The sequence below is a fragment of the Fragaria vesca genome, linkage group LG3 (genome assembly GCF_000184155.1).
Source record: "Fragaria vesca subsp. vesca linkage group LG3, FraVesHawaii_1.0, whole genome shotgun sequence".
Taxonomy (NCBI): Eukaryota; Viridiplantae; Streptophyta; class Magnoliopsida; order Rosales; family Rosaceae; genus Fragaria; species Fragaria vesca.
In genome coordinates, this window is record NC_020493.1 from 9598762 (window position 1) to 9611488 (window position 12727).

At 35.3% G+C, this 12727-nt stretch overlaps 1 non-coding gene and 1 pseudogene across 2 annotated transcripts in view; both read left to right on the top strand.

Annotated features, from left to right (window-relative positions):
• LOC101292394 overlaps positions 1-12727 on the top strand; it is a 1325780-nt pseudogene that overhangs the window by 31274 nt on the left and 1281779 nt on the right. The window lies entirely within an intron of this gene.
• On the top strand, positions 10076-11087 carry LOC101313392. Its single transcript, XR_184226.1, has 2 exons — positions 10076-10123; positions 10205-11087. It is a non-coding gene; the product is annotated as an uncharacterized LOC101313392 (transcript).

Genomic DNA, 12727 nt, shown 5'->3' on the forward strand with positions numbered 1-12727 from the left:
GAGAGAGAGAGAGAAATCAAAGAATCAAAGAAAATATGATATAGTATATCTTTTGTTACAAAGAAAGGAAAAGACTGCAACTATTTATATCTATGGCTATTAATTTAATTTGATCCGTAGAAGTAGATAAGAGTCATCTAGTGGAGAAATTTTTCTATGCTACGGGAGGACCACGTCAGCATGTCCAATGTTTCTTCTTAACCAATATAAAGTCGACACATCGTTATTTTTAAAACAACCCATATCAAGATATATCTAGTCATTAATTTAACACTTAAGATACTTTCATATATTGTTGTTATTTCTTAAACCAAAATACCAAATGTCCAAATCCTCTTCATCAAAAAGAAAAAAAATACCATGGTGCTCTTCATTGAAAAGAAAAACATAGTCCTGTAAATATCCACTCCTCTTTATCGAAAAGAAAAAAAATACCAATTTCTGCAAATATTTGTATACTCATAATGATGACGATGAGGCGGTGAAGAAATAAATAAAAATGGTCATGAGTATCAAATATTTAAACAAAAGCACAAGTTCCTTCGTGATTCAGAATACATAGCAATATTGAGTGAATTCAAGATTACTAGTGAATGGCATTGGTGCCAAACTCAAGTACGCAAGCTAGCATAGTAATCTAGAGTAAATTCATTGGTTATGGAATATGGATTATACAATTGAGCAACTATTGTTATGGATTTGCATGACTCAATGATCTTTTTTTTTATGAACAAGAGGAGTGGATTCATTGGAAGAGAACTCGGTGTTTTTTTCTTTTTGATGAAGAGGATTTGGATATTTGGTATTTTGGTTTAAGAAATAATAACAATATATGAAAGTATCTTAAGTGTTAAATTAATGACTAGATATATCTTGATATGGATTGTTTTAAAAATAACCATGTGTCGACTTTATATTGATCAAGGAGGACCACTGGACATGCTGACGTGGTCCTCCGGTAGCACAGAAAAATTTCTCCATCTAGTGCTCTTGTATCAAGACAAGATCTTACGATATCTAATTGCTACCGAGGGGAGCAGAACATCATCATGTCTTACTTTATATTTAAAACATGGTTTTGTTCTCAATCATCTAGAGGTATTCAAATCGTTCATAACATAAATCGAACTCATTATTAAGTGTCAAACCACATTTTCAAAATTACCTCATTATGTAACTCATAATTTGCGGAAATATCTTCTTTGCTGTTTCTTCGAATTTCAAAAGATTAACCTCCCACTTCATCATATTCAAACATTGTTTTCGAAGTAAAAAGTTTGAGATGATTCATTAATGGAGAATTCATATGTGGTAACATTTGTATATATAACCTACAATAGGAATTCCAATCAGAGAAAATTAAAATATATTCAAATTACACACAAACATAGAAGAAAAACTCCGAGTGAAACGTCAACACTGTTGAATAATCACATAACGTAATCTTTTCACTTGGAGTACACCTATAAATGCCACTCATTTCATTCTTCACCAATATTGTCAATGATGGCTGATGAGAAGTTTGAAGGAATTGAAGTAAAAGGCACACAACCATATTCATTCTTATATTTATACTCATAGTTTGAAATTCTTGACAGCTAAATTTGATAAGACATGAATTGTCATTTCAACACCATTTAAACGCATTGTATTGAGTGTTAAACTATAATAGTAAGAGTAGTTTTATTTGCACATCTCAAATAATTTAATACAACTCTCTTATTTTCGTAAATTTTTAAATTCCTTTTTAGCCCTACTTCCAAAGGTAATTGAAATAAATAAATAAATTTCTACCTCAACATGTTTGATTGCAAGATGCGCGTAAAGACAACCAAACAATTCAAAGTTTGTCTTCAACATTTGTATATGCGTCTCCCATATCAATCTAAATACATCACAACTTAAAAGTTTTTGTCTCATAAGCTACCGATTTTACTTCAATTATATAGATTGATCACCATCCATCCAAAATCTGATGGCGGGTCAAAACCCTAACCCTTTCAAGAAGGAATTCATTTCATCAAGTGACGGTTGTTTCTCTTGTTCATTTAGTAAACCCTCCAATAACTTCTTAGATTTGCATTCATTCAGTAAAGATGATTGAGTCATCAATACGATCACGAAATAGTGGCTGAGGGACTTGACCGGTTTCACCTTTTTAGGTTTGCTAGCAATGTTGGGACATTCCTATTAATTTAGGTATGTTGTGATATACTGCATATAATATTTTTATACTTCCTAGGTAATGCCTTGTTTTTCTTTATATAAAGGGGCATACCCTCTCCTCTTTTACGTATAACAATTCAAATAAGTGTTCAGTTTTTCTACCAAATTCAGAGCAACCAGAGATCGTGTCACACCTTGGTCTCAATGTCAGCGATTTTTAAGCGCAGACGCCGATTTCGAGGCGTGAACGAGTGTTACAAAGCGAAATAAAACAAAAATATTATCTTCTAGGCTCGTCGACTACCATTTCCTGGCTCGGTCAAATCTAAGTACTTATCTGCAAAAAATATTAGAGATGGGTGGGTGAGCATAACTGTTCGCTCAGTGAGTAGACCAATGTAATATGCCCGTAAAGCCATGTCATTTTACACACGCTACAAAATATGTATATCATATACATATCACTTCACGCAATTCATCACATCGCATAATCTCTTCTTATTGGATATCCTTCAATTTAGTAATCCCCACGGGAACCTAATGACCTTCAAGTCATATACCTCCGTGTGTCACATCCTTACTTCGGCATAACCAATCAAGAAATTCACATGTTCCATGACTAGTCAAACAATAGATCCAACACATAAATATATACAAACACCGCATATTTCGCAAATCGACATGCTTCACTATAAAAAGAGAGATAATTTGTAAAAGATCAAAATCATGCTTTTCGACTATTTTTATAAAAAATAAGAATATTTTAAAACATATTACACATATCCACTCACCTCGTCAATACGAATCCCCACTAAGAACGTCGATCGTAAACCGAGCCTCTTAAAACGAGTCATCTAGAAATCACCGTTGGATCTAACCCAAACTTCAAAGATAGGAAGAGGACATCGATACGAACTCGTAGCACTTTGCGGATTCAAAATCAGAGTTACAGATCAAAAAATATAATCCGCCGAAGTTTAGTCGTAAATCTAAAGAGATAAAGCTAGAGAGAGAAAGAATGTACATGCTACAAACAGCGGATCATCAGCTATATATAGAGGTCGGCTAAAGTGGGTCGGCTAAAATGAGTTTAGCCAATGACAAGCTCAAACATGTCAACATGGCATGAAATGCTCTAAATCCCAAAAAATAGTCGCCGCATGTCACCCCCTTAATCATCTAATTCATCCCTATGACAACATGAAGAACACAAGTAGCCCACTTGCAACGTGGTCAGCTGACTTAGTCTCTAAGTTAGGGCTGCCACTCAGTCGGTTCGAATCGGTAATGGGCGTTACCAACTTTAAAACCAAAGCTTTCGGTAATGAAATATGACTTTCAATTACCAAACCAAAAACTTCAGTATGAGATAAATCTTACCAACTTCGGATGTCGGTTTTTCGGTATTACCAAACTTCACAACAAATATATTTTCAAAATATAACAAAACAATACAAAACTATAAAATTTAAATATCACTTGAGTTTCTAGAGTCTGATAATACATATACAAAAGATAGTCATTTCAGTACACATTATCGAGTATGGTTTAATTTTCTACTGAAATAGTCAGGATGTAAATGTTTCCAAATTTTTATATGAACAAGTTATGTGTCATCTATATGAAAGTATGTGTGTGGAAGAGTCGACCAAAATAAGTCATATAAGGGCAGTAAAAGCCTTTTCGTGTAATAAGTAACGTTAAATTATGGTTGACCGCTTTGATCAAGACCCGAGCACTATTGAGTACAATTGAATTTTCTATCATAATTGTATTATACTATAATGATCACATCAGACGGTCGAATTTTAATTTTGTGAATTGTAATCATTGGAACCACAACATGCCTGGTAATGTGGTATAAATTATTTAGTAAGTTATATGCATATGTACATCTTTGTGAACCAACTACAAAGAGGAAGTAAAATTTTCAAAAACCTTGTGAACTATGATGTGATCAATATAGTGAAATACGACTATGATAGAAAAATTAGGTATTTTTGATAATGTTTTGGCCTTGATCAAGGCGGCTAACCCTATTTACGCTTGTGCTTCCTATGGGGAGCCCTATCATCAAGAGAGGAAAAAACATTCCTAAATTTTTACATGGGCGGTTACATGTCATCTAAGTGGGTCTGTCTATGTGTGTGTGTGATGAATTGACTAAGACGGGTAGGTAAAAGTGTTTTTATATAACAAGTAACATTGAATTAAAGTTGATCGCTTTAATTGAGACCCGAATGCTACCAAGTATAGTTGAATTTTTCTATTCATTGTCTTGTTTTTTACTAAATGGTACATACAATTAAAAACGTGAGATAAGATTATTAGTGTGTGTGTTTTTAGAAATATAAGTATTTAAATAATTAGAATTTCGGTAAATTCGGTATTTATCAAAAACCAAACCAACTTTTTCCGTATTTCTCGGTTTTGGTTTTTTTGATTTCGATTACCAAAATTCGGTTTACCAAATCATAAATTTTCGGTCGGTTTTCGATCGGTTTGGTATTTACCAAACCAAGTGGCAGCCCTGCTCTAAGTCAAAGAGAAATGGACCAATAACGAGTTGCAATTTCACTGGTCTGAAAAATTATTAAAATGACAAAACTTGGGTGACCGGGCCTTCTTACCTTTGGGTGACAAGAGCCAATCACAAAACGCCACCTGGCATCTTTTAGGAAAAAAAGAAAAGAAAAAAAAAGCTGAAAACTGTAAGCATAGTTATTAAACGGAGACCGGGTTTCTGTTGGGATTAAACAGAGAGGAGAGGAGATGCGCAAACTAGCTATTCTTTCCCAAATTCCTCACAGACCCAAACCCTTGATTCTGCAGAGATGAACTCTCCTTTCCCAAATCCCACTTCTCTCGTGCGGACTCGAAGATCCAAACCGTCGCATTTGCCGATCTGCTTCTCGTCCTCCTCCTCATGTCTCTCTCTGAGTTCGACTCCATCCCGACTCGGTCTTGACTCTTGAGTGACATCGAAAGGTCTTGAGCTACAAGTTGATGGGTAGGTATGACTGAAGCCATTGTTATCCTCCATTGCCGATTCTTTTTATTTCTTTGGTTAAAATATCGATTGTTGAAATTTGGTTGAAGATACTTGCCGATTGTTGATATGCATATATATTTGAATTTGTTGTGTTGTTATTCCCAAGCCTTTACAAGTTTATATAACAGTAATTGGGTTCAAGATTTCGAATATCAGTGAAATGAGACTAAGATAAGGAACAAAATCTTTGTGCTTCAGTTAAATTGTCTTATTGGCATATGTTGGTCTTTTTGTAGTTTTGAACTAAAAATTCTCAGTATTAGATTACAGAAGTTGGTTACTTGGTTATAATTTATAAGTTACTTTGTTGTAGGTTAATGGATAATGCAGATTGTACAAACTTAGGCAATCAGCCAACATGTGATTCGAAAGACTTAAAAGGTGAAGAAGAGCAGTTTGAGCATTCTCATCATAATGAGGAGGCGATTGAAGAGGTAATTCTTGGAAAAGAGTTTCTGGATGTTAATAGTGCAAAGAAGTATTATATGAATTATGGTGGCAAAAATGGCTTCAATGTGAAGATAAGAAACAGTAGAAAAAACAGTGAGGATTTTGTGACATGGGTACATTATGCTTGTTCAAAAGAAGGTTTTCGTGATGTAAAGAGGCATACAAATGCATCTTATTCTCAACCAGTTTCCAGATGTGGTTGGGCTTTTGTATGTTTAGTGAGTGATAATTGGTTATTTGGAGTTTGAACAATTATTTGATTTGCTATATGGTGATAGAGCATGCCTCAACATGGTGATACAGAGCTCACCTCAAGTTGGTAGGATACTCTTTCCTTCAGGTTAGTAATAAATACTGAGATCTTTTCATTAATTTATGATATAAATATTTGACCATAGTATGACATTCTTGGCACACTTTGTATCTGTTACTGACTTCAACTTTGAGATTTATAGGAATTCTTTCATGCTATTACTGTACTAGGGAATAAATAGCTCAATAATTCTACTGTACTGGCATGAACAATTATTCTTATACATTTGAAAGACATGACAATTTATTATATGTGAGGTTAGAAAGTTATCTTATGAGTAATTGAATTGTAGGAACCGTTGACACAATTTAGTTCATTATCACAAGAGGAAGAACACAACATACACTGAGGAGATTGAGCTCAAGATTATATTGCAGACCGAGCATGCCTCAGCTGTCCTCTTTGGAAATTTTTTGATCATTGAAAGATCAGACAAATAGAGATTGTCATTGTTATTTTGTTATTCCATTTTTGCAAGAGATGAAGTTCTGTAACTTCTGAGAAATAAAGGAATTATGTAACTCATCATTGACATGGAAAAAGAAAAATTCATGACACTGCTTTCTCTAGAAAAAATTGATCTTTGAGGACTGATTTGCACTTCTAGGCTATTTAACAACAATTTGCATCTCCTTTCCGTTTAGTCATTGACAGAAACGTTGGTCTCTGTTTAATCTCAATGTTTACAATTTTCAGCTTTTTTTTAAAGATGTCAGGTGTCACATTATGATTGGCCCTTGTCACCTAAAGGTAACAAGGCTTGGTCACCCAAGTTTTGTCCTTATTAAAAATAACTTGGGAGTCTGAAAAATTCACCGAAAAATAAGACGAACTCCTGGTGACCTCTATTTTCTATTTCTAAGAAAAAAAAATCAATTTTGAGAAATTTCAAAATTCAAGATGTTACAGATCGACATGGAAAATTCTACTTCACACGATCAAACATCTCTAAGCTAAGCAAATAAGCAATATCTCTTTGTAAAGAGAGACAAAAGTGTCTGAATAAGGCTTCAAAGCGAAGGTGTGATTTTAGGTGAAGAAAAGAGGCTCATTATTCTATATGACTACTACTACTAAAAGTCGTAGTCATTAAATGATGATGATGATGATGATATGCATTGTTATACGTTAAAAAAAAATCTATTTTTTTTTATAAGAAAAACTTAGAAAAAAAAACTTTGCGATGATTTATGTATTCTTCATCAGTTTCTTCACCATGTCCTTGAAACTAGTCACGTCCCTTACCCTAGCATTCAACTCACTATTTTGCGAGTGTAAGATGGTGGATTTTAATTAGGAAAACCGAAATCATTCCAATGCAGCACGGTTGAAGCAAAAAAAATTTGATCTCGCTCAAAGCAATCACGTAGTTGCACATGTCATTGAGAGAGCCGTGAAAATCTTTCAAAGATATATGTAGTTGATAAACATCAAAAACTTTCTAATGGGAGATTCGTGACCGATAATGTTAAACTTTTGTGTATCATCACAGCTCAAAACACCCTCAATCTTGTCATAGCCTGACAACCACATCTTTTTACATTTGTTGAATTTGAGAAATCTCGGGATCAAGATTTAGTCATCGTTCAACTAAGATGCTTCATCAAATATCTAGACCACAACAACTTGTTAGGATTTGTTTGAAGGAAAACGTTGGACTACGTCTAAGTTTCGTACGCCAGTGTGGGCCCAGGACAAGTGGCTCAATATCATTCATCGGATTCTAAGTCTAAGGGCATATACGTAAATCCCTCTATAGATTCCGTTAGCGGTAAAAAAAATTCATTATAGTAAACGTTTAAGGACCTTAATGTCAGATTGACCACCACTAAAGAAATAGTTAAGAGATCCTGAAAACCAATCACGAAAGCTTGCCATCTTTGTCTACCTCCACGCCGAAAGCTTCTTCTGCGAGTCTGGTTTCTCCTACCTCCACCACCATTGTCTCAACCACCTCATCTTGATTGGTAGCTTAAGTGCTCGCAGTTGAGTATAGGATCCCCAGAAAGGTCTCTCTCTCAACACGTCAAGGCCGGAAGTTGGCTCGTCGACGAAGATGATGATTGGATCCACTCGCGGCAGAGGACCGGAACTCGATCGATGTCGCCGAAGAGGTCGTCGGACCCATTACTTCCGACGAAGCTATGAGATCGGGGGAAGGAATAGTTGAAAGAGTTTGAACAACATATTAAGGATTACTTTATTGTGGAAAGTGATCGGGTATTACTTAGGAGGTTGATCATGTCTTCCTCTTTTTTATTCACTCTTGCTGTGTCTAAGGCTCTTTCTAAAGATTTGCAGAATATATGTGAAGATTAACTTGTTATGGAAACAGTTGGTTGTTGGTGCTGAGGCTCGTAAAATTGTTACATTTTTGTCCTTTAGTGGGCTTGGTGAAAAATTGTTTTTACCAAGTCAAGGGAAGCTCCTCTGTTTAAACGGACATGCTGGCGTACGTGAACGACCGGCGTTTTGCAGCTTTTGCCTTGAAAGAGAAAGTTTCTTTTTCAATACCCCATTCGATGAAAACATTTCCCTGAAAATAGGTCTTGTACTCCCAGTATTCGTATAATTTGTAATCCATAGTTGTCAAATGGGGTACCTAAAGGAGAAATTTTTCTATGCTACGGAAGGACCACGTCAACATGTCCAATGGTTCTCCTTAACCAATATAAAGTCGACACATCGTTATTTTTAAAACAACCCCCCATATCAAGATATATCTAATCATTAATTTAACATTTAAGATACTTCCATATATTGTTATTATTTCTTAAACCAAAATACCAAATGTCCAAATTCTCTTCATCAAAAAGAAAAAAAATACCATAGTGCTCTTCATTGAAAAGAAAAACATAGTCCTGTAAATATCCACTCCTCTTTATCGAAAAGAAAAAAAATACCAATTTCTGCAAATATTTGTATACTCATAATGATGACGATGAGGCGGTGAAGAAATAAATAAAAATGGTCATGAGTATCAAATATTTGAACAAAAGCACAAGTTCCTTCGTGATTCAGAATACATAGCAATATTGAGTGAATTCAAGATTACTGGTGAATGGCATTGGTGCCAAACTCAAGTACGCAAGCTAGCATAGTAATCTAGAGTAAATTCATTGGTTATGGAATATGGATTATACAATTGAGCAACTATTGTTATGGATTTGCATGACTCAATGATTTTTTTTTATGAACAAGAGGAGTGGATTTATTGGAAGAGAACTCGGTGTTTTTTCTTTTTGATGAAGAGGATTTGGACATTTGGTATTTTGGTTTAAGAATAATAACAATATATGAAAGTATCTGAAGTGTTAAATTAATGACTAGATATATCTTGATATGGATTGTTTTAAAAATAACCATGTGTCGACTTTATATTGGTCAAGGAGGACCACTGGACATGCTGACGTTGTAATACCCCGTACCTAAAAGGTTATTGTTCGGGGTTATGAGTTACCGCGGATTTTTCTTTATTCGCGCTCAGAGATTTAAATAGCGATTACTCGAGTTTGTTTTCGAGTTTTTCTGAAAACGGTAAATAGTAGATTTAGAACTCCGAAGTCATGGTACGTATTTATACGAGCTCACCGGTATGCCCAGATTATTTTCCGGAGCGACGAGCTATGTTCTTTGAATTTATAAAGTTTCCAGGAAATTTTCAATTATTGTTTCTTGTAACCGTTTTACCATAAAAGACCTAGAAAGTTGACTTTTCGTTAAGTCGATAATTTGGGAAAACTTCCTTCATGGAAGTCATAGAGAACGTTAATAGGAATTCATGGACACGTGGCACGCTCAAATCGGAGTTCGTATGAGAAAGTTATAGCCTAAAAACGGAAAGTTACTGTTTCGGTAAAAGGTATAAATAAATAATAAAAAGAGAGAAAAAGAGAAGGGTCGAGAATCTGGTGAAGAAGAATCGAAGAAGAAGAAGAAAGGTTGGGTTGGCCGGCCAACTTTGGATTCCGGCCACGGCGGCGGGCATGGATGGTGTGGGTAGCTTTGTTTCGGTCTCGTCGACATCCCTGTGCCTTAAGCTTGCAGAGATGAGGTCTGGTGAGTGAGAATCGATGCAGAGGAGTGGTTTGAGTTTTCCGGCGAGGGTTCGGTGTTTTCCGGCAAAGTTGTGTTCGACTCAGGTATCAATCTTCATCTACTCGTTGAGCTCTTCCTTGCTGTGTACTTGAATTCGATTTTGGATTGTGTTTTGGAGATTTTAGGTTTAGGCAGTCGGTGACCACCATGTGTAGCCACCGTGTACGGCGGCGGCGGCGGCAGTTTTGGGAGTGGGTTTCCGGCTTTCTTAATATATTGAATTGGTAGGTGTGATTACAGGTGCTTGAATTCAAGTTTGGTTGAGTTTTGGAGAAAGTTGGGTTTTTGGCAGAATGATTGATGTGTGGTGGCTGCTATGTTCGACGACAGAAGGGGTGGCAGTAATTGTAGTTATGATTCTGGGTTTGGGTTCCTGCATTGAGCTTGTATATGTGATTTGAAGTTCTGGAATATCTGAAATTTGTAGGTGTTTGGTGATGGGGGATCAAGCTGTTCTTGTTTGGTTCTGTGTTACTGTATTAGTGGTGGTGGTTACCATGTTTTTGGATTAAGTTCCACAACAAGGAAGCTACAAACTAGGAAATTGATGTTATATATGATTGAAGTACATAAAGGGAGAAGTTAGGTGATATTTGGATTTATGTCGAGTATTGTGTGAAAGTGGGAAGAGCAAATTTGGTTGTTGTGAAAATGAGATTGAGAAGGATGCATATGTTTATGGATTTTGAAAGACGAGAGGAGGATAGTCCAAGTTGAAGTGTGTTGCTGGGGAGTGGGAAACAATAAGGGATTTCACTATAAACTGTTAATTTTGGTTATGGATAGGTTCGTTGATAAATTGTTGCTATGCCTACAATAAAGTAATGATATGAAGGAGATGGGAATATTGATCAAGATTGAGATAGGCAAATATAAAGGATTTGGTTTTAGTATATTTAACGGGTGTCCATAGTAAATCTAAGATGGAATGTTTAGTAAATTTGGGTTCAAAGAGAAAGAATGCATGTTTGATGATTGGTATAAATTGAGTTTTATATTATTCTAATGAAATTTTGATTGGGCATATATATATATATATATATATATATATGTATGTATGTGTGCATACATATACACACTCTTTGGCACTTGAGTAGGTTGTTTTGTGAGTTAAGTGTGGGGTTTGGTTAAGTTGATGAGTTTACTTATTCTCTTGGAACTTTATATTAGAATGATAATAAATTGGTATAGTTTTGATGATGTATGAGGTTTTGTATGGCCGGGTTGATTTGATGAAATGGTTTTTATGAGTCCGTAAGTATGGTTTGATTTTGGACTTGTGGTGGTAAATGAGATGATGTTAGTGAAAGTAGAGAAGTAGAATAAATATTGAACTACGAGTGGCTTGATCCCTTTAAAAGGGTACGTAGGCAGCCCGAGCAAGTTTTGGGTGCAGCCGCAAATTAATAAAATAAAAATTTAGGTTCCAAACGCGACAAAAATGTTTGTCGTTTTGTTTGATTATGAGATTCTATCTCATTTTCAAATTAGGATTTCCTTATTGATTATATTCGTTTATTCTTTTAACACCTGAGTCAGGGTGTTACAGACGTGGTCCTCCCGTAGCACAGAAAAATTTCTCGTACCTAAAGAGAACAAAACGTTTGTGACATTGATTAAGCACACCAACAATTTCGCTAAAAATAAATGTAGAACAGCGACAATCTAATTCCATTCCACATTTGGCTAGTATAAACATAATGCCAACAATGGTTAAGAACAATATTGTCCAACACTGGTGCGACGAAACACCTCAATTTTTTGGAGGATGAAGATCCAATTGATGACTTTCATACTTCATCTTAAATGCCGATTTTTAGGTCTGTCTTATAATCTAAAGGACGAAAAAGATGATAAAGTTAAGAAAATAACTAAGAATCATGTACCTTTAGCCAACACTTCTTATTTTGATCCCTACCATCGTTAGCCATCCTCAATAAACATCATCTTTGGTGTCCGACATGACAATGTTTGAGGTATTAGGAAATCAATCATAATCAATGAAATCAATACATATATAGTCCTGTGAAAAGTAACTACATGAAATTGATGTAAAGAAAAGAGAAGCATGCACGTGTTGATACACAATTCACTAACATAAATGTGACAAAAACTATAAAACTTGTTTTGTGCTTACACGTGATATTATTGTCTTTAGTCCGTGTTTGTAAGAAACAATGCAAGGAGAGGAAAACACTTGTACATTATAGCTTGAAAGTGGAAGAACCAAAGGTAGGGGAGATTGAATTAAATTTGAGCGGAAAATGCAAATCATGATTTAGGGCAAGATTTTCAAGCAAACTTTTTTTGGGAAGAACTTCTGGTGGGAATATCCCACTATTAAATGAAATATACCTCCCGGCCACCACTTCATCTTTTTGGAGTTTTGCATTCACTTTGTGTCAAATTTGGGATTATGGTGTAAGAGCCTCTTACATGCTTATCCCCCAACAAATTTGATCTTTATGCATTTAGAAATATGATTTGTTCTTAGGTAGTTAATTTCATATTTGACCGGTTGGAATTGATGAAATCAAAGAAGTTTAGGCCTAGCCTTAGTATTGTTAACCGGATGCTAGCTAGGACGGTAATTGGGTAGGATTGCATCACTTGTAGCTTGATCATCAATGCATGCAAAGGGAGGGACA